We start from the raw sequence: 23,734 nt of genomic DNA on the forward strand, positions 1-23,734 counted from the left end.
GTTTAACTCCTGTTATAAAAGACATCAAACCTCTTTCTATCCCTCGCTTAAATTTAAGGGTAAAAGCCTTTATTTTTAAAACACCAACGTGAAGGTTTTTTGTTGAAGAATTGTCACTTTTAGGTCTGTAATCGAGTGACCAAAGAGATTGAAGTGTTATGGGTGAGGACAAAGTCACAGATTGACAGAGCCAGAAGTGTACCCAGAAGTCACCTACTACAGGACAGGCTCAACAAAGAAAATAACAGAACGCCGCTAGCCGTCACCTTCAGCCCCCAACTAAAACCTCTCCAACGCATCATCAGGGATCTACAACCCATCCTGAAAGATGACCCATCATTCTCACAGATCTTGGGAGACAGGACAGTCCTTGCTTACACACAGGCCCCCAACCTGAAGCAAATACTCACCAGCAACCACAGACCACACAACAGAACCCACTAACCCAGGACCCTATCCTTGCAACAAAGCCCATTGCCAACTGTGTCCACATATCTATTCAGGGGACACCATCACAGGGCCTAACAACATCAGCCACACTATCAGAGGCTCGTTCACCCGCACATCCACCAATGTGATCTATGCCATCATGTGCCAGCAATGCCCCTCTGCCACGTACGTAGGCTAAACCGGACAGTCTCTACGTAAAAGAATAAATGGACACAAATCAGACGTCAAGAATTATAACATTCAAAAACCAGTCGGAGAACACTTCAATCTCTCTGGTCACTCGATTACAGACCTAAAAGTGACAATTCTTCAACAAAAAAAACTTCAAAAACAGACTCCAATGAGAGACTGCTGAATTGGAATTAATTTGCAAACTGGATACAATTAACTTAGGCTTGAATAAAGACTGGGAGTGGTTGGGTCATTACACAAAGTAAAACTATTTCCCCATATTTATTCCTCCCCCCGCTGTTCCTCAGACTTTCTTGTCAACTGCTGGAAATGGCCCACCTCGATTATCACTACAAAAGGTTCCCGCTCTCCTGCTGATAATAGCTCACCTTACCTGATCACTGTTGTTACAGTGTGTATGGTAACACCCACTGTTTCGTGTTCTCTGTGTATATAAATCTCCCCACTGTATTTTCCACTGAATGCATCCGATGAAGTGAGCTGTAGCTGATGAAAGCTCATGCTCAAATAAATTTGTTAGTCTCTAAGGTGCCACAAGTCCTCCTGTTCTTTTTGCGGATACAGACTAACACGGCTGCTACTCTGAAACCTGTCAGAGATGGGGGGTGCTGGGCTGGAGGGAGGAGGGCACAAGAGACATAACAGGCAGGCAGGAGAAAAGGGGAGAGGGAATCACAGAAAGCAGCAGGAGCTTCAGGGAGAGAGAGGAGGAGCCTCTTATGTACCTCTCGAGCACCCCCAGGAGCCTGGACTGATTAACCCCAGCTTCTCAAGGAGCTTCCGGTTTCCTGCTTCTTCCCTGAACCCACTTGAGGAGAACAGGCCGTGAATTGAAGTACTCCAGTTAGGCCCTTAAGACGCTGATATCTTCCCTCGCTCAGGCCCTGCTACCAGCCTGCTTATTTGTCCCCTTCAACTGAGTGTTGAGAGCCACTATCGCTGGCCCAGAACAGCCACCATGAGTGAAAGAAGAAAACGCCCCTCTGGGGCAGCATTCAGAAAAAGCAAGCAAGAAAAGGAAGCTTTTCTATCTAAGCAGGAAGGAGCTCTCCTGAGAGACATAGGACAAATGCTCACGGTGAGCCTTCCGGCCCCACAGAGGATGGGAGTGGTGAGGAGAGGCCTGATCTTCCAGTTAGTCAGAGCGCGGGTGACCTGGCAGCTACTGCAGCATCCATATCTCCATCTCCAATGGATGTAACCAGGCACAGTCCTGAAGAAAAGTGTAGATCAGAGAAGAGTGGGGTGGAGGCGCAAGGAAACAGCTGCTGCTGAGTTTAGTTCCTTGAGTCTAGAGGATCCAGGACTGTGGACCTCCCTGAGCAGTAGCCTGAGGGACTTCCTTGTACTGCACGGGCCACAGCAAGTGAAAAACGTCATGTTCCCCAAAGACAATGGAAATAGAAGTTTCCATCCAACACATTACTGAAATCCCCAATGGTGACAAAGTGGATAGGCCATGGCTTATGTACTCAAAAACCGAGAATGCTGCATACTGGTTTTGTTGAAAACTCTTCCAGTCTAATGTTCCAGCCACACTGGGTTCTACAGGAACAAAGGACTGGAAAAATTGGGCTAGAAATCTGGCATGCCACAAGAAGGCAGCAAATCAGCAGAGAGCATTCCATAGGTGGAAAGAGCTTGAGATGAGACTAAGGTTAAAGGCCACCAGAGATGATCAGCATCAAGAGAAGACGGCATCAGAGTCTCTTTACTGGCAAAATGTTCTGAAAAGGCTCACGGCCATGGTGAGAATGCTCGCGACCCAAACCCTAGCCCTGCGTGGCACTGCAGATCAGCTGTATGTGCCAAACAATGGAAACTTCCTTAAAACTATGGAGCTGAGGGCTGAGTTTGATGCTGTTCTCCAGGAGCATCTAAGAAGAGTCACCACCCAAGAAATGTACACACACCACTACCTTGGGAAAACAATTCCAAATGAGATCATCCAGTTACTGGCAACAAAATTCAAACAGGTTTCAGAGGAGCAGCCGTGTTAGTCTGTATTCGCAAAAAGGAAAGGAGGACTTGTGGCACCTTAGAGACTAACCAATTTATTTGAGCATAAACTTTTGTGAGCTACAGCTCGGATGCATCCGATGCAGTGGGCTGTAGCTCACGAAAGCTCATGCTCAAATAAATTGGTTAGTCTCTAAGGTGCCACAAGTCCTCCTTTTCTTTTTGTGAAAAGTCAAACAGAAGATTGTGGCAGCTCTGAAGTCAGCAAGATATTCCTCTGTTATTGTGGACTGCACATCAGCCATACGGAACAAATGACTTTAATGGTGCATTTTGCAACAACCACAGAACCTAGTGAAAATGTCCCTGCAATGGTGACTGTCAGAGCATTTTCTAGACTTTATTGATACCAGGAGCTGGTATGACAAATGTGCTTCTTAAAAAGCTGGAAGAGACGGGAATTGCGAGAGCTGACAGGAGAGGTCAGGGCTACGATAATGGTGCCAACATGAGAGGAAAGAAGAGAGCAGTGCAGACACGGATCCGAGAGTTAAACCCTGAGGCTTTTTGTCCCATGCAGCTCTCATTCATTGACCTTGGTGGTCAGTGATGCAGCATCAGCTTCCAGTGAGGCTGCTGAATTTTTTAATGTAATTCAAAGCATCTGTGTATTTTTCTCTGCATCAACTCGTCGATGGCAAATTTTGAAGCAACATCTGGGAACATCCTCTCTGACACTGAAACCACTGAGTGCTACACGAATGGAAAGTCGAGTGGAGGCGATAAAGCCTATCACACACCAAATTGGGAAGCTAGATGATGCCATAGTTGCCATTATGGAGGATAAGGCTATGACAGGAACTGTTCATGGGAGAACAGTGGCAGAGGGAAATGGAATCACCAGAAACATACCTAACTTCACATTTCTGTGTGGCTTAGTGTTGTGGCCTGACCTACTGTTTCAAATAAATGTTGTAAGCAAGAGACTCCAAGGTGCTGACCTTGATATATCTGGAGCAATGGAACAACTGGACAAAGCAAAGTCACACCTACAGTCTTACCGGTCAGATGAGGGATTTTAAAATGTTCTGAAGAGTGCACAGAAGTTGGCAGAGGAACTTCACACTGAAGCTATTTTCCCACCCATTCAAGAATAGAAGAGTCACCGAAGAAGAAGACATGTTGATTACGAGGCACGGGATAATCCCATAAGAGACCCCAAACAACAATTCAAAGTTGAATTCTTTAACCAGGTGCTAGATTGTGCAATCCAGTCAGCTGAAGAACGTTTCATGCAGCTCAAGGAACACAGCAGTAGATTTGGGATGTTGTGTGATATTCCCAAACTCCTCACTATACCTGAAGAAGACCTACACCAGCAATGCAGGGCACTAGAGACAGTGTTGATGACACATGATGACATGCGTGATATTGATGCGAGTGATTTAGGGGATGAACTGAAAGCCCTTTCAAGATACATTTCAGCAGGATCAACTCCAAAGGCTGTTCTGGAATATAAGTGCACAAATAAGAGGACCACCCTCTTTCCAAATGCTTTTGTTGCTCTGCGTGTACTTCTAACACTTCCTGTACCAGTTGCCAGTGGAAAACGCAGCTTCTCCAAGCTGAAGTTAATAAAAACACCTCTACGCTCCACAGTGACACAGGAGAGACTGGTCAGCCTTGCAACCATCTCAGTAGAGCATGAGCTGGCCCAGACTGTGGACCTTCAGGAAGCAGTTCAAATCTTTGCAACCAAGAAGGCACGAAAGCCCCACTTTGATTATTCAAACAGATAAAAGTGCCAATGTTTACTATGCAGGCAAGACAAGTTACATTTGCTTTTCAGGCGTTTGAAAGTTAAGTGTTACTTAAAATTTTTGAACACGGCATTTTAAGTTGTTAGTTCTCCTTTACTGGGGTAGGTAGCAGAGAAGGACCATGAGAGGAGTAGAAGAGGAAGAAGGCAGAATTGAGACCTTTCAAAGTTTTGGCCCAAGCAAAGGGGCATGGGAGCATCATTTGAGCTCCCCGCCTCGGGTGCCAAAATGTTGTGGGTCGGCCGTCACTGCCCTACAGTGAGGGAGCTCGCCGAAGGCTTTTTGACATTCCAAATCAATTATGTCGACTGGTTCTTCTCTGTTCCCTAAGCCTGAGACGTTCAAAGCAGCTGAAGGGAGTCCAAGGCCAGACTCCCAGGGAGTTGCAGCAGACGCTGGCCCCCTCGCTTCTGGTTTTGCCTTTGAAAATCTCCCTATTTGGTTCACACACCACTCCAGGAGTGAGGCTTCTTTTCCTTTGCACAAACTGAGCCGCTTTATCCCGGCTCTGTCGTCCTCATGGGGCTTTACAGTGGGAGCGTGCACCTGAGATATATCTCCAGCCTTTACCCGCTTTGCAGCAGACCAGGGAAGATTACAAACAATAATTTAACATGGCTTAAAAACTCTTACCTTGAGCCACACAGTGATTCCGTTCACCTCCAAGTTCTCTGTAAAATCGAAGAGATGCACTAACCTGTCTAGCACGGCCCCTTTCCTCTCTCTATAGTCCAAAGACAGAATCGGATTCATATATACCTTGGGAGTAACCGTGAATGATTTACTGGAATTTCATAAATTACATGACCCTCATGGCTGGCCTCTCCCTCTTTAAATACAATTCAGATTGACTCTTTCTCAACCCATCAGCTTGTGTTTTATAGAACTTGTTCCACACAATCTGCTGGTTCGTGCAACAGAGATAAGAGGTGATACTCAGCTTAGTCACAAGGGTAGAGGTGCTACTGTTTGCACATGAGAGGTGTATGTGCAGATCCTGAGGTGCTGTAAATCACACAATAATGGCCAATTGACAGCAGTCGGGGATCTGGTTCCATTTACTCTAATGGAGCAATGGCCGATTGACACCCAATGGGGGGTCCAGTGAAACTATCCCAAGGAAACTAAGGATGGCCATGGTGTTGGCCCCATGATGACAGCTCCCCTCCCACGTCCAGAACAGGTTGCTAAATTCCTTGTCATTAAATTGTGTAAACATTCATTGGTGACACATTTTTGTACCCACCCCATGTCAAGGGTGTTGTGTCAAACTGGGCCTCGTGCCCATGATGTCGTGCCCGGCTGGGGGAATTTCATTACAGAAGAACTGAGCGGAGGATTAATATAAACACACAACACAAGCATGTGGGGACAAAGTTAGAAAGGCCAAGGCACAAAACGAGATTAAACTAGTTAGAGACAGAAAGGATAAGAAGGAAACATTCTACAAATACATTAGAAGGAAGGTGAAAACCAAGGACAGGGTAGGCGCATTACTCAGTGAAGGAGGGAAAGACAATAGCAGACAATGGAAATGGCAGAGGTGCTAAATGACTTTATTGTTTCAGTTTTCACCAAAAAGTTTAGTAGCATTTAGGCATCTTATGTAGTGAACAGCAGTGAAAATGAGGTAGGATCAGAGGCTAAAATAGAGAAAGAACAGGTTAAAAAATGTGTAGACAAGTCAGATGTCTTCAAATCACCAAGGTCTGATGAAATGTGCCCTAGAACACTCAGGGAGCTGACTGAGGAAATATCTGAGCCATTAGTGATTATCTTTGAGAAGTCATGGAAGACGGGAGAGATTCCAGAAGACTGGGAAAGGGCAAATACAATGCCCATGTATAAAAAGGGAAATAAGGACAAGCTGGGGAATTACAGACCAGACAGCTTAACTTCTGTACCCAGAAAGAGAAAGGAATAAATTATCAAGCAATCAGTTTGCAAACACCTAGAAGATAAGAAGGTGCTAAGTAACAGCCAGCATGGATTTGTCAATAATAAATCACATCAAACCAACCTGATAGCTCTCTTTGACAGGGTAACAAGCCTTGTGGAAGGGGGGAAGCAGTAGATGTGGTATAATCTTGACTTTAGTAAAGCTTTAGATACTGTCTCGCATGACCTTCTCATAAACAACCTCGGAAAACACAACATAGAGGGAGCTACTATAAGGTGGGTGCAAAACTGGGTGGAAAATTGTTCCCAGAGAGTAATCATTAGTGGTTCACAGTCATGCTGGAAGGGCATAACGAGTGGGGTTCCACAGGGATCAGTTCTGGGTCCGGTTCTGTTCAATATCTTCATAAATGATTTAGATCATGGCACAGAGAGTACACTGATAAGGTTTGTGGATGATACCAAACTGGGAAGGGTTTGGAGTGCTTTGGAGGACAGGATTAAAATCCAAAATGAGCTGGACAAACTGGAGAAATGGTCTGAAGGAAATAGGATGCAATTCAATAAGGACAAATGCAAAGTACTCCACTTAGGAAGGAACAATTAGTTGCACACATACAAAATGGGAAATGACAGCCTAGGAAGGAGTCCTGCGGAAAGGGTTCTGGGGGCCATAGTGGATCACAAGCTAAGTATGAGTCAACAGTGTAACACTGTTGCAAAAAAAGCAAACATCCTTCTGGGATGGATTAGCAGGAGTGAGGTAAGCAAAACACAAGAAGTAATTCTTCCGCTCTACTCCGCACTGATTAGGCCTCAACTGGAGTGTTGTGTCCAGTTCTGGGCGCCACATTTCAGGAAGGATGTGGACAAATTGGAGAAAGTCCAGAGAAGAGCAACAAAAATGATTAAAGGTCTAGAAAACAGGACCCATGAGGGAAGATTAAAAAACATGGGTGTGATGTTGCACTCCATATTCTTTATGGAAGTATGCTTATGAATATGACATAACTGGAATATGCTTTACGCTAAATACCCCTTGTATGGTGTCATTAGAAAGCTTGTAATCTACTAAGTGTGTTCATCCTATTTGTTTTCATGTATTTGTGACGGTGCGTCCCATAAGGCTTTATGGAAATATACTTATGAATGTATATATGACATAACTGGAATATGTTTTAAGCTACATATGCCATGTTCTTTACTGTAGTTTCAACCAATTTGCCTGGTACTGAAGTTAGACTTACCAGCCTGTAGCTGCTGGGATCAAGTCTGGACCTTTTTTTTAGAAATTGGCATGTCATTAGCTGTCCTCCAGCCATCTGGGACAGAAGCTGATTTAAATGGTAGGTTACATAGCACAGTTAGTAGTTCTGCAATTTCACATTTGAGTTTCTTCAGAACTCCTGGGTGAATCCCATCTGGTCCTGGTGACATATGACTGTTCAGTTTATCAATTTGTTCCAAAAACTCCTCTAATGACACCTCAATCTGGGACAGTTCCTCAGATCTGTCACCTAAAAAGAACGGCTCAGGTGTGGGAATCTCCCTCACGTCCTCAGCCGTGAAGACCGATGCAAAGAATTCATTTAGTTTCTCCACAATGGCCTTATCGTCCTTGAGTGCTCCTTTAGCACCTCGACCGTCCAGTGGCCTCGCTGGTTGTTTAGCAGGCTTCCTGATGTGCTTAAACAAATTTTTGCTGTTACTTTTTGAGTCTTTGGCTAGCTGTTCTTCAAATTCTTTTTTCAGCTTCCTAATTATATTTTTACTTTTCATTTGCCAGAGTTTATGCTCCTTTCTATTTTCCTCACTAGGATTTAACTTCCACTTTTTAAAAGATGCCTTTTTGCCTCTCGCTGCTTCTCTTACTTTGTTGTTTAGTCAGGAATGGTCTAGTTATGATGTAGTTCTCTCCTGCGTGCAAGGGGCTGGACTAGGTGACCTCGCGAGGTCCCTTCCAGCCCTACACTTCGATGGTGCTATGGCTACGCTACAGGCTCTGTAGAGGCGTAGGTCCATTGCCAAAGCTGGGGGACCACCACCTCCCCGGGTGATGGTGGCTGGGTCTCCAGCCAGTAGGGGCAGAAGCAGCCGAAGAACTTTCTACAGTTTTCACTGGACTTTCTCTTCCGGGTGCTGATTGATTGTTCGTTCCAGTCCTCCCTCTTGCTCAGTCTCTTCCTCTTGGCTAACTCCACGCCGACCCCTCCTATCCTGCCCTTGCCCCCTAGACCCACTTCCCTTCCCATTTAGTGGATCCCCACCTAACTAACCCACCCTGCCCCACACAAAGCAATTGAGGCACTGACATGCCATTCGCTGCCCACCCATTGGTCACTCCACTGGTGTGTTGTACCCCGTCCCCCTGCCCTGGCTTTGCTTGTCAAGTTACATTGTCAGCTCTTTGGGGCAGAGGTGTCCACGACTCTGGGTTTGTCCAGGTGGAATCCAGGCAGAATTACACCTGCCACCAAAATGCGGCCAGCCCTGGGGCACTGCCTGGCAGTTGTTTGGCAGCGAAGAATGACAATATGCAACCGTGTGTCTCCCAGATAGACATTCACACAACAGGCCTGTGAAATGCCCCCTTAACAAGGGCTCGTGTACGCTTCAAACATGGCACCTGCGCAGCTGAAGCGCTCCAGTATAGACCCCCCCTACACGGGGCTAGCTGAGAAAACGGGCATGATTTGGGGGACATTTTTCCAAAGACAAACTTTCATTGTGTTTGAAATGTTGTGAGGAATTTTCCAATGAAGTGATTCAAAAAAACCAATTGAGGGATTTGGGCTTGGATTTGAATGTAGCTCATCCCTTTCCCCAAGCAGAAACAGCTAGGTCAGCCGAACCATTCTTCCCTGGACCGAGCCACATCTGCACCAGGGGTTAGGTGGGCATAGCTATGGTCCAGCGGAGTGTGAATATTTTCGCATTCCTGAGCAAAATAGAGTAAAAGGGGGGGGGGGAGACAAGTAAATCCCATGAGGCACCATGGTTAGGGATTCCCAGGAAGGACAAGAGGAGTAACTATGTTGCATCATGGGAGATGTAGTCCAACCAGCGAGCCCAGCCTCTAGAGAACGGATGAGTGAGGCACATGTGCTGGAACTCCCATGAGTCATCACAGCAATGGAAATATTCCAGCTTTCAAATCTCCCTCCGAAAAAAAAAAATCGAAATTTTCTGCCTAACAAAATTTGAAACTCTGTGCCCAAAAAATTGAGAAAAATTTTTGTTTTCACATTCATCAAAATTTTCTAAGGAAACACCGACTTGCTTTTCACGCTGCCAAGGAAGTAGGGGGTGCAAGGCAGCATGATGGGATGGATCACTCGCTAATTGCCTTGTTCTCTTCATTCCCTCTGAAGTTTCTGGTACTGGCCCTTGTCAGAAGATAGCAGACCGGGTGAGATTGACCTTTGGTCTGACCCAGGATGGCCTGTTCTTATAGGGTTATGAAGAGGGAGTGACTCCCACAAAACAGTGCTGTGCATGCTGGGAAATTCCTTCAACCGCCTCCCCTTGACAAGGAACAAGCAGACACCTGAATGGTTTCAATGCCATTTTTATTCAACCCACTGGATTCATTGATTCACCGATTTTAAGGCCATCTATGGCTGATGCCCTGCATAACTGAAGCAGGAAAATTACAACTAGTTCCCCCCCCGACACACACACACCCCCGTATAGAGCCTGACATCCTATGATGAACTCATCTCCCCAAAGGCACCCCTAAATCCCAAGGGGTGCAGCTGGGGCGGATTCTCCAGGAACTTGCAGAGTGAGGGCAAATCAGGACAGCTGTTTCACCAGGAGCAGCCCGGCCAACGTCGGAAAGAACGCCAGGGCATGAACAGCAGGGTAACAGCCTTTGCTGGTAGCCTGAATGCAGTTGGCTTTGGTCAGTGTATACACGCCCTGGTAATAGTAGAAGCTGCCATTGATTTTCAGCTCACAGGCGCTCTGTGTGGTGCAGCCTTTCAAGACCAAAGTGGTGTTGATGGTATTGACTGTAGATGGAAACAAACAGGAGATAAGAATCCAGAATGGCCTGGCCTTTTCCATCTCGTCCCCTCCCCAGCAGCCTGGGCCACAGAGCTTTGCCAGTAGCCCATTCTGGGGGGTCGGTTTCCAGCCTAACAAATCGTTGAAAACACTCAGTTTTGAGTAGACCCAGAATGGACGGTTTTCGGAAAAATGGAAGCGGTGACACAAGTTAATTACATTTGGGGTTGAAAGGGAATGTTTCATGGGAGGGTTTTTTTGAGGGGCTCTTAATGCTTTTTCAAAATATAAAAACTGACAGAAAACGGTATTTTGAATGGGAACTTTTTGTTTTTTTCCGGCAAAAACAAATTGGCAAATTTGACACAAATTCTCAAAATGCTTCAGTCGGCCCGAATCGGCTCTCATCGGCCAGGGAATTCTGGGTTTCACCAGCCCAGGCAGCTGGGAATTCCTGCCTGGAAGAGCTCAGGTCAGTTCCCCAGCCAGACTGCATGTTTTGGAGGAATTACCAAGCCTCCCAGCGAAGTCGATGCAATGATCTTCAGAGCCCAGGCAGGGGACGTTCACATTGTCCTTGCACTGGTCGGCATTCAGCGCATCACAGGCCATGCACTGCAGCCCATTCTTGGCTGAACTTCTCAGTGGCAGTGGGAACAATCGGAGAAAGAACCACGGGTCAGAATTTCAGGACACAAAGAGGCTCAGGATGGAGAATCAACTGAACTATCCATCCACACGGCTAGAAGTCTCAGTCAGGATCTCAGCATCTCTCCTCTCGATTCCCATACCAGCCGGCTCTCTGGCTTTGACCAGTGCAACCTGGCCCCGTTCAAATGCTGCTGCTAAAGTTCTCCAAGCTGGCCGCTTGGACCGTGTCACCCATTTCTTTGCGTCAATCCCTTTTTTCCATCGCATCAAACATAAGCCAAATGTCCCACTGGAAAATCTTTTTTTCTCCTGGAAATTCCTAAATGAACATTTTCAATTTGCTGCCACCTGATTTTCATTCTGGTTTTCAAAAGCTTTTCAGCTCTCGGGGCCAGGAGACCAGGGTTTTTGCCAGCAAATGTAACAGACAGAATGAAATCTGTGTTTTCGGATGGTTTTTCCCTGTAACATTTCCAAACGTCTCCAGTTTTGGGAACAGGTGCAGAGCAGTTAAAGGAATAAAAATGAAACGAAGCACCTCCGGCACGTCGTAACTTTGTTAGCACTGACGACATCTGGAAGCGTTACAGACAGAAAAAAGGAGAAGACTGGAAATAGCTCAAACGAACCTTGGGGTTTATTTAGTTACAAAATGCCAGAGGAAGAGGAAGAGGAAGAAGAGGGGCTTGGATGTGGGAGACCCAGGTTCAAAATATGGTGGCGGGGGGGGGGGGGGGGGGGGGGGGAACCAAGATTGACTTTTTAAATTTCAGGTAATGACTGAAAATATTTTGGATTAAACTCAAGCTGAAACCAAATTTGTTCCGATTTTTCAGAGCTGCCACTGAACCAGAAAAGAAAAACCCACCACCCCCACAACCCCAGACCTGTAACAAAGTTACGACGTGCCGGAGGTGCTTCGTTTCATTTTTATTCCTTTAACTGCTCTGCACCTGTTCCCAAAACTGGAGACGTTTGGAAACGTTACAGGGAAAAACCATCCGAAAGCTGAAAAGCTTTTGAAAACCAGAATGAAAATCAGGTGGCAGCAAATTGAAAATGTTCATTTAGGAATTTCCAGGAGAAAAAAAGATTTTCCAGTGGGACATTTGGCTTATGTTTGATACGATGGAAAAAAGGGATTGACGCAAAGAAATGGGTGACACGGTCCAAGCGGCCGGCTTGGAGAACTTTAGCAGCAGCAGTCTCTCTTCATTGTGGCAGGAGATGAAATGTGGCCAGTTTGAGGTTTTATAAAAACAACATTTCACACGCGCAAAAATATAAAGCTCCTTTTTTAATCCTGCGAAACAGAAAGAGTTTTGAAATTTCAGACGTTCGCAGGCACATTGTTTTCCCACCTGTCGACCAGCTGCGCCTGGTACCTACCGGTCACGGTTATATTGTGGAGGCAGCTTCCGGCTGGAAAACACACAGAGATGGTCCCCACTTGTTTGTCGGGCCCAACGGACAGGCTGATGAAGTTTACGCGGCAGGTAGCGCTGTTCTCCCTGCAAGCTGTGACAGTCGCGTTGTCCTTTCCTATGTGCAGGGGGAAACGACAACAAAACCAGCCTGTGTGTGCACACACACACACACACACATGCCCCCCCACCTCCTCTGTCCACACTCTCAACACAACCCACCCACTCAGAACACACACCTTTCCTCACACGACCTTCCCCCACTGCACAAGCCCTCCACAACACACACACACACAAACTTTCCCCCCACAACCCTCTCACACTCCACAACCCCTCCATCCACACACCTGACACAACCCACCCACACACTCAGAACACACCCACACACCTTCCTCCCCACAACCCCCACACATACACCCCACAATCCCTTCATCCACACATCTAACAAAACTCACACACACACTCGCACCTTCCCCACACAACCCTCCCCCACCCACAAGCCCCTGCCCCACAACAAACCCCACCACACACAGTACCCACATACACAACCCTCCCCCAACCATGCACAGCCCCCCATAATACCCACACACTCACCCCACAACCTCCCCAATACACACAACTACCCCTACACCCTACACAACCCACCACCCCCACAACCCCAGACCTGACATAATCCCCCCACAATACACAGGCCCCCACCCACAACAACCCCCACCCCTCAACATGCACCCCACAACTCACAATTCACACACCCTACGCAACCAACCTTCAACATCCACACACCCAACTCTCCCCCATAGCACCCCCCCACACACACCACACTGCCCATACCAGAAACAACCCCCTCCCACCACACACACACATCCAACCTCCCCCACACAGCCCATACCAGACACAACCCTCTCCCACTGCACACACGCACCTCACACACGTGCACAAACCCTCCCACACCTCAAGAATAGCCCTGACCCATCTCATTTATTTCTCGCCCTAATGGAAGCAACCCATATTTTGGCTAATCCGCTCAGGATAAGAGAGGTAAGAGCATCGTGGGCTGGCTGGAAAGTTAGGCAGGTTTGCAGGAGGGAAAGGGGAGTGCCAGGCCCCTCTCTCTCGCCTGAGAAGACTGAGAAGACATCCGATGAAGTGAGCTGTAGCTCACGAAAGCTCATGCTCAAATAAATTGGTTAGTCTCTAAGGTGCCACAAGTCCTCCTGTTCTTGTTTCCAGAGTGAGGATCCAGGGCTCTTGATTGCAGTTCTTCACACTGGTAGGACAATTTGCCTGGGACTCAGAGACTGTGCAAACTGAACATGGATCTGTGGGAAGAAACACCAGGGGTCCAGGGTTAATTCTGGTGGAAAAATCCCACCCTTCTTCTCTTGTTTCCCTAAGGGTTTATCCTCACTGGGGAATTTACAAGTGTCACTAATCTGGATTAATTGAACCAGATTAAGCCCCAGTGTAGACACCCTCAATAAATTCAGTTTAGCTAACTTTACGATGCAGGTGAATTAAACTGTAATACAGCCACTTTTAATCTGCATTAACCAAAAGTATGAATTTAAACTGGATTGGTTAAAGTCCTCTGCCCACACTTTCTGTTGGGATTAAAGTGGCCTTCATTTGGTTTAATTTAATTCACTTTGGAGGTAAATTAAGAAACTGAATTAAGGCCATTTATATATCAAATTAGAGGGATTTAATCCAGTTTAAAAATCACACCTTTGGTTAATTTGGATTAATTTTCCAGCATGTCAGCCTGTAGGCAAGGCCTTTGATGGGAGAATGATCAGAGCGAACTTGATAGAGGGTTACAGAGCAGTGGCTGAAGGGTAGGTGGCATGGCCGGTCAGTCGGAGCCTAAGCAGTTTACACAAAGGCCATTTGCACAATGTAAAGGAGCCATAAAATAGGTATGAGTTACTGGGGCCAATAGGGTGACACTGGGGTAAATCAGGAGTGACTCCAATTTAGCCAATGGCGTGACACTGGGGTAAATCAGGAGTGACTCCAATTTATCCAATCAGGTAACACTGGAGTAAATCAGGACTGACTCCGCTGGAGCCAGTGGTTGAAAAGGACAATTGTGTTAAACGCGTGGCTCGTAGACTCACCTTGGCCATTAGCTGCAGCTAGGAGCACGGCCAGGAGGCTGAGCACAAGGGAGCCCTGCATGGTGACTGGGAGAGAGTGGGGCCGGGCTTGGAGCCCGACTGGACTCTTGTTTGCCTCGGATGCATCGAATTCTGCAGCCACCGCATGCATGGGCTGGGGGGGAATAACACAGGAAGGGCAGAGCTCCAGTTTTCCATGCCCTGGGGGGCTGTAGGATTTACTAGAGAAGCTGCCCCTCTCCTGCCCAGTCTAAGCTTGCAACTTGACGGCAATGAACTAAAATGGCATCTCTAGCCCTGGTAACCAGCCCTAAAGGAAGTTGAGTCTGCAGCAGGGAGACAGGAGCTAACAGCACCAAAACCTCTTGCTGGAAGGTGGCACCATAACACGACTTTACTGCTTCGAATCCAGAACACTCACCCTCAAGAGCTGAAAGCAGAGGGAGACGAAGCAGGCTGCTCGCTAAGGTACAGCGAGCTAATTCACCCCACCTGACTCTAGGCCAGCTCTCCGCACACCGCCTCCGGGCACACAGGCTGCCCTGCAGAGCCCCCAGCCTGCCGCAGGACAGGAAAGCCCCGTCCCGGTGGAAAGCAAATTGCTGGGAATTGTAACACCGTTTTCAATACAGCCCAGCAGACGCCAGCTTGGCGAGGTGCAAGAGGCCCCATGTGTGTGTGTATTGGGGTGCACAGGCCCTGGGGTGTCCCAACCGCTATGGGGAACTGGGCTCAAAGGTGATGTCGGCCCTGTGGGGGGCGGGGGTCCAGTTCTGGTCGATGGATGTGTGCTGGCTATGAGCCAGCTAGTGCACTATAGATAGCAGCGACACACACTCACACACACACACAACTTCCACACACACCTCCCATACACAACCCCCCCACCCACACAACCCCCCCGCAACCTCCCCCCACACCCCTCCCATACACAACCCACACACAGAAACCCTCTGCTGCGACCCCCCTCCCACACACAACCCCCACCCATCTACACAACCCCCCCACAACTCCCTACCCACACACCCCTCCCACACACAACCCCCACACACACAGACAGCCTCCCCGTGACCCCCCCACTCCCACTCTTCCTACACACAACCCCCACACAGCCCCCCGCAATTCCCCACCCAGACACCCCTCCCACACACAACCCCCCACAACTCCCTACCCACACACCCCTCCCACACACAACCCCCCACACACAGACAGCCTCTTCTGTGACCCCCCCCACTCCCACTCTTCCTACACACAACCCCCACAGAACCCCACACAACTCCCTACCCACACACCCCTCCCACACACAACCCCCCCCACACAGACAACCTCCCCGTGACCCCCCCACTCCCACTCTTCCTACACACAACCCCCACACAGCCCCCCACAACTCCCCACCCAGACACCCCTCCCACACACAACCCCCCACACACAGACAGCCTCTTCTGTGACCCCCCCACTCCCACTCTTCCTACACACAACCCCCACAGAACCCCACACAACTCCCTACCCACACACCCCTCCCACACACAACCCCCCCCACACAGACAACCTCCCCGTGACCCCCCCACTCCCACTCTTCCTACACACAACCCCCACACAGCCCCCCGCAACTCCCCACCCAGACACCCCACTCACCCACAGCCCCCCACACAGCCATCCTCCCCACACACAACCTCCTCACACACTCCCCCACACACCTCCCCATGCCTCACCCCACACGACCCTCACACACTTGCCGCACATCTGCTCCCGCCCCACAACCCTCCCTAACACAACCCACCCCCACACCCCTTCCGCCCACCCCCCAGCCGTGCATGTGGCCACACTGCTGTCCACAGCTCAGCAGAGCCAGCGCAGGTCCCTCTCCCCGGGCTGGGCCTGACCCCTCCCAGCTACAGTGTGGACGAACCCTGAAGGATTAACAGGGGCAGACCGGTGGCCCTCCCACAGCTGGGGCGAGAAAAGGCTGCAGGGCCAGAGGAGGGGGGCACCCATTGGGAAGACAGAGGAACCCCTGGGGACAGAGTCCTTGGGCCTCCAGAGGCAGAGAGTGAGTGGGAATCGCAGAAGCAGCCTGCAAGGTTGTGCCCCAGCACCCTTCTCTGCGGTCCGGTCAGGCTTTGAGGGACGTCTTGTTCTCCCCTCCTCACCCCATCCTGTCATCAGTAGGGTCCAGAGTCAACACACTGAAGCCAGCGTCTCTCAGCGCTTCACTAAGGTTCCTGGTCCTGACTCACTCAAGTAGATTCCACCCCAAAAGGGGAGAGAATATTAAAGAGCCAGGTGGAATCCTAGCAAAGAACTACCAGACACGGGGCTAAATGGTCACTGGCCGAACAAAGGGGAAATTGAGGCAGCCTCAACTGCAGGGGGCGCCAGCAGCTAAAAACAACTGCAGACAGCAGGTGTACTCTGAACCCTACTGATAGCTACATTGCTCACGATTTCAAAGCTGAAACAGGAGCCTCCAGCCAAATGGGCCCTTTGAATTGCCCTGGTAGTAGAAAATAGCTTTGGATTGTCTGGAAACAGCCCCTTCTAGTTCAGCTGAGAATGCGGACCCCATATTTTCCTCCTGAAAACTCTCTGGGAATAAAGGATGAGCCAAACCCAGGGTAACTTTCTCAAAGTGCCTGTAGGTGGAAATTTTAAAGCGCTGAACTGAATTAGGCTCCTAATTCCCGTTGAAACCAAGGGAATTAGGTGCTTTCTGAGACTCCACTAGGATCCTAAGACTTTAAATCTGACTCCTATTTGTGTGATGAGACAGAGAAAACTGAAACTGTCAGTTTCTTCTTATTGCGTCCTCTCTTATCTGCCAGATAATGGGACAAGAGAGAACTGCAGTTTTGCCCAGTCTGGCAAATCCCATGAATGAAACCTCGCTGCCTTAGCCGAAGATTTGGCTTGACAATGGGGATTTTGCTCACTGGAATTTCTCCAGGATAAAACATCTCCGGTCAGAATATTTTCCCACCATCTGGTGATAACATTTTTTCCTCATGTGGAAATTTGAAAAAAGTAAGAAAGCGTGGGGGGGAGAATACGGGGGGGGATCGACCTTTCCCCACTTCTTGTCTGGTTTCCCCAGTTAGAAAACAGCAGCAATGTGTGAAAGTTTGAGTTATTTTTCCCCCACTTTCTCAGCCCTTTTGTAACCAGAAAAAAAACAAAACCGAAGTGTTACTTTGGCTCATTTAAAGAGAAAGTTAAACAGGAGACAAAGCAGCGGGGCCGAGTGGACAGACCCCTGCGCTACGCTTCAGAGGACCAATGAACTACTCATCAGGCTGCTGCTTGCAAACCCCTGCCCCATCGTGCCTCAGTTTACCCATCTATAAAACAGGGGTGATGATACTGACTCTGAGAGCTAGGGGCTGTGATTAGGATTATTTTAAACCAGACAGCTACTTTCTCTCTTGTTTTAGTTTTTGAAAACTTTCCCCACTCCACTTTTCCAGAGGAAAACTTTTTTAAAAAATGAACAGAGGGTGGGCATTTTCCGACCATTTCCACAGGAACAATTTCTGGATCCCGCCTGAGATCCAGGGGGTGTCCCTGTCATGCCAGGTGCCCCACAGACCCTGCCCGAGACACAAAGGGTGTTCCCATTTTGCCATGCGTGCCTGGGCCCCACCCGAAATCGGGGGTGGTGGGTTCCCCATCCTGCCAGCACCACCTGGGCCCCACCCAAGAACAAGAGACGCTCACTGTCATACTGGACAATACATAGACCTCAAGTGAGATTTACAATTGAATTTAAATTACATCTTAACCCTTTTATCAGCAGCAGAGCTGGTCAGAAATGAGAAGGAAAAAACCCCAATAAGATCCGGGTGCTTTTCATGTTTCAGAAATCTTCTCCCTGCTCTAGTTTTGGATTTCTTCACCGGCCTCTTTCGAGAGAATTCTTTTGTGTCCCCCCGGCTCTCAATCAAAATCGCCTCACGGGCGTTTTCCCTTTTCGCAATGGTTCACACCCGCAGTTTGCCCCCCTCTGATTGGCATGGACGGAGTTATTTACTGGAAAGAGAAACCGCATTTCCAAATTCGGAGGGAAGTCGTGCCAAACTGGGGGGGCTCTGGGACGGAAAAGGAGAAAATTTACTCCCCATTCAAAAAGCCCACACGGTTTGGTTGAAAAAACGTCAACGCGGATGCGAAACTTTTCTCCATTGGGTTGAAAAACTTCGCTCGGCTCCTAGGTCCCAATTTAGGACAATACTTCTGCATGTGAATTTGGGTCTCGTGGGAGAGGAGAGGGCAGTGGGCCAGGGACAGCTCTTACCTGCAGCCTCCCAGGTCTGGGGCTGGCGAGGATGGGGAAGCAGGTTCTCTTGCTGAGCAAACTGGACACCTCCTCTCTATAGAGGTTTCAGAGTAACAGCCGTGTTAGTCTGCATTCGCAAAAAGAAAAGGAGAACTGGTGGCACCTTGGAGACTAACCCATTTATTTGAGCATAAGCTTTCATGAGCTACAGCTCACTCAAATAAATGGGTTAGTCTCCAAGGTGCCACACGTCCTCCTGTTCTTTCTATAGAGGGAGGAAGCAGCACTGATGGCTCCTGGTAAGGGCCCAGGTGGCAGCAAGCTGCAAATTATCTCACTGGGCTGTGCTCAGATTAACCCTCTGCTAGCCCGCGGGACCGATCCAATGTTATCACTTGTTTCGCTCTCAGTTCTCTGTGCTTCCTACAGTCACCGATCTCCACCCTTGTCTCTGTTAAAGCGACTGGGCTCCTCTGAGGATATTTAATCTCTGACGGCACGTTTCTTAAACGCTGCTGTCATAGGACGTTCCCCAGGCCCGGGTTCACCCCCACCCCAGAGGTGGCTGCATTTCAGTGCTATCCTTGCCCGGAGGGATCTCAGGTCCCTTGACACGTGAGAGAGAAAGAAACGTACTAGAGTAGTACCTAGAGATCAGGGACCTGGTGTGCCAGGTGCTGCACAGACTTGTCGACACAGTCCTGCCCTGAAGATCTATCTATCTATCTATCTATCTATCTATCTATCTATCTATCTAGATAGATAGATAGATAGATAGATAGATAGATAGATAGATAGATAGATAGATAGATAGATAGATAGATAGAGGAGGGCCAGGGAGCAGTGGGAGATGCTAGAGGGGAAATATATAAACTCAAGGCTAATTAAGGCGTGGTTCCCTGTAGACTAAGCAAGGTGGCTGCAGGTTAATTGGAGCACCTGCAGTCAATTAAGGCCCTGTTAGGAACCTAATAAAACCCCCTGTGCCAGGCAGATGGAGGGGAAGGAGAGAGGACTGGAGCTTGGAGGCGTGTTGAGAGATTTGGAAGACCTGAGAACTGGAGTCAGGGAGACCCTGCCCAGCAGGACAGGGAGACTCCCTCCCCACCAGCATCTAAGGACCGAGGGTAACCCCACCTAAGGGGGACGAGGGTAAGAAACTCACAGGGGTTGAGAGGGGCTGGGACTCAGAGTGAGGTGCAAACCCAGACCCCCCCCCACTTCCCTCCTCTACCACCTTCCCAGGCTAGTAGCAGGACCCTCAGCACCCACGAGCAGGGGCAAAGGGGGGCATCTTAGCTCCCTGCCAAGAAAAGCGCAGGACCCACCAGACTAACATCGGCCACCTTGCCATGATAGATAGATAGAGGGGGTGGGTGGGGATAGATAACTAGATACATTAGATGGGGGTGTGGGGAATATGAATGGGAGAACAAGTGGATGTTTCTACTCCCTAAGCCTCAGTGTCCCTCTGTCATCCTCCGATCTCTGAGTTCCTCCTCCCCCCAGGCTGGTTTCTTCAGACTCCTAACATAAGAGTGACCATATTGAGTCAGAGCAAAGGTCCACCCAGCCCAGTGTCCTGTCTACCGACAGTGGCCAATGCCAGGTGCCCCAGAGGGAGTGACCCTAACAGGTAATGATCAGTGATCTCTCTCCTGCCATCCATCTCCACCCTCTGATGAACAGAGGCTAGGGACACCATTCCTTACCCATCCTTAACCTCCATGAAGTTATTCAGTTCTCTTTTAAGCCCTGTTATAGTCCTAGCCTTCACAACCTCCTCAGGCAAGGAGTTCCACAGGTTGACTGTGTGAAGAAGAACTTCTTTTTATTTGTTTTAAACCTGCTGCCCATTTATTTCATTTGGTGGCCCCTAGTTCTAATATTATGAGAACAAGTAAATCACTTTCCCTTATTCACTTTCTCCACATCACTCATGATTTTATAGACCTCTATCATATCCCCCCTTAGTCTCCTCTTTTCCAAGCTGAAAAGTCCTAGCCTCTTTAATCTCTCCTCCTACGGGACCCCTTCCAAACCCCGAATCATTTTAGTTGCCCTTCTCTGAACCTTTTCTAATGACAGTGTATCTCTTCTGAGATGAGGGGACCACATCTGTATGCAGTATTCAAGATGTGGGCGTACCATGGATTTATATAAGGGCAATAAGATTTTCTCTCTTATTCTCTATCCCTTTTTTAATGCTTTTTCGACTGCCGCCGCACACTGCGTGGATGTCTTCAGAGAACTCTCCACGAAGATGCCAAGATCTTTCTCCTGATTGCTTGTAGCTAAATTAGCCCCCATCATATTGGATGTATATTTGGGGTTATTTTTTCCAATGTGCATTACTTTACATTTAGCCACATTAAATTTCATTTCCCATTTTGTTGCCCAATCACTTAGTTTGGTGAGATCTTTTTGAAGTTCTTCACAGTCTGCTTTGGTCTTAACTATCCTGAGCAATTTAGTATCATCTGCAAACTTTCCCACCTCGCTGTTTCCCCCTTTCTCCAGATCATTTATGAATAAGTTGAATAGGATTGGTCCCAGGACTGACCCTTGGGGAACACCATTAGTTACCCCTCTCCATTCTGAAAGTTTACCATTTACTCCTACCCTTTGTTCCCTGTCTTTTAACCAGTTCTCAATCCATGAAAGAATTTCCCTCTTACCCCTTGACAACTTAATTTACGTTAAGAGCCTTTGGGGAGGGACCTTGCCAAAGGCTTTCTGGAAATCTAAGTACACTATATCCACTGGATCCCCCTTGTCCACATGCTTGTTGACCCCTCAGAGAACTCTAAGAGATCAGTAAAATATGATCTCCCTTTACAGAAACCATGTTGACTTTTGCCCAACAACTCATGTTCTTCTATGTGTCTGACAATTTTATTCTTTACTCTTGTGTCAACTAATTTGCCCGGTACTGGCGATAGAATTACCAGTCTGTAATTGCCAGGATCTTAATTCTAAAGAATTTCCTGAGACATTCCATTGCAAGTTGCCGTTCCCCAGAAGCAGCCGGGCGAGCTGAGCTGTCTGATCAAAGATGAAATAAACGCGAAGAGTCATAAATAAGATAAGGCAGGAGTCAACCTGCCAAGATCGCCAGCTGCGCTGTGAAGGGAGCGGTGAAGTTAGACACCGGGACAGTCAGAAATGTATTTAGTACTCGAAGTGCCCACTGCCCCCTGAGACTGGTCGTGCGACAGCGGGCACAGACCCCAAGTGCCGGCCCGAGGTGCTGACCCCCAGCCACGTGGCAGTGGATGCCGCTCCCCAGCCCTGCCCACGCAGCGGGGGGGCACCGACCCTGGGTGCCGATCCCTGGCCTCCAGCCCCAGGAGCAGATATCTGGTGCCGGCTGCAGGCTCCAGCGGGTGCTGGCCCTGGACACCAACCCCTGGCCCCGGTCATGCGGCAGCAGCAGGCCCCAAGCACCGGCCCCGGGTGCCAACCCCCGGCTCCGAGGCAGTGGACGCTGACCTTGGAATCACGCAGGTGCTGGCCCAGGGCACTGACCATCAGCCCCAACCACGCAGCGGTGGTGCCCCCCATCCATCGTCCCCGGCCCTGGTGCCTCACCCCCCACCCCTCCATCCAGGTCTCCATTTGCCAGGACTCGCTGTGAAAAGTGATATTTTCAAAGATACAAATTCCACAGCACAGTGAGCACCCCAGGGCCACCTGCCTGCAGAGCTGGCAGCCACCCAGCTTGAGCCCTGACAGTCAGCCCAGACACCTCTTTCATTGCCTCCATCACCCCTAGTTCCTGCTTCCTCCTGGGCTCCCCACCCACCGCCCCATCAGCCATGGGCCCTGCTGCTTCCCCACCCCATTGTCCCAAGTTCCCTTCCGTGGCCTCACACCCCAGGCCTGCCCCACTCCTTGCCTCTTGTCCATGGCACTCCCCCCACCATGGCCACATCGCCCACCCATAAGGCCCTGTTCGGTCCTGGTTAAATCCCCACCGTCCTGCTCCCCCAAATATAGAAGTCGAAATACTCCTATGCACCAGAGCACCCCAACGATTGCTGCGATGCACCAGAGCACCCCAACGATCGCTGCGATGTCAAGTTTTAAAGTTGCCTTGTGAACGCCATAAACCCTAATGCAGACTCATCCCCTTCTAAACGTTACTGCCGGGCAGGCAGAGTGGAATTACGTAGATGTGGTTTCCTTTCAAATCACAAAACACATTCACACTGTGTTTTGACATCTCCCACTCCGGTAGCCCCGTAAGCAGCTATGGGTCACCCTCATGCTCGGCAAGATCCCTGTGTGGTGTCTGAGAAGGCGGAGGCCGTTTGTGGCAGAAGGCAAGAGCTAAAGACACGAACGGGTATCAGAAGGTTTTTCAAAACATCAGTGCCAGAGATAGTGACACAGAGACGGTCCCACAGGAGCCACCTCCCGCTAAGGAGAGCGAAGCATGGAAGGAACAAAAACGAACATGTCAGGACCAGTGGGAAATGAAGTTTCTTGTGTTTCAGAGCCGCAAGCTGTTACACGAGGCAAAAACCGAGCTCGAAAGGCAACAGCGGCAGCTCAAAGATTTTCTGAATAAAGCGGATCAGATTCGAGGGGCCACTTTTAAAGTTGCGCGACTTGAGGGGCAAGGACGGAAACCCTTCCCTTCTGGCTGCCGACCCAGGAAGAGAGCTTTTCAGAGAGCCACCACGGCGCAACGACCCCCTACAGCGGCGCACGAGAGATCTGGCGGATGTTCTGCAAAATGAAACAGCTGGAAAAGTCCCGGCGAGTCCTTTCTCCAGTCTGCGCTTGGATGAGAGCCTCGATGTCACGAGGAACCCCCAGGTAGTCGAATGCGTTCCCTTTTTGGCTGCGATGCCCGTTGTTTTATGTCAGGTGAGCCTCGCTGGCAAACCCGTTTTGGAACGTGTCCAGGCGAGAGTGCAGGAGAGCCGGGGCAGCTTT

This window comes from Lepidochelys kempii, chromosome 24 (genome assembly GCF_965140285.1).
Source record: "Lepidochelys kempii isolate rLepKem1 chromosome 24, rLepKem1.hap1, whole genome shotgun sequence".
NCBI classification, from domain to species: Eukaryota; Metazoa; Chordata; order Testudines; family Cheloniidae; genus Lepidochelys; species Lepidochelys kempii.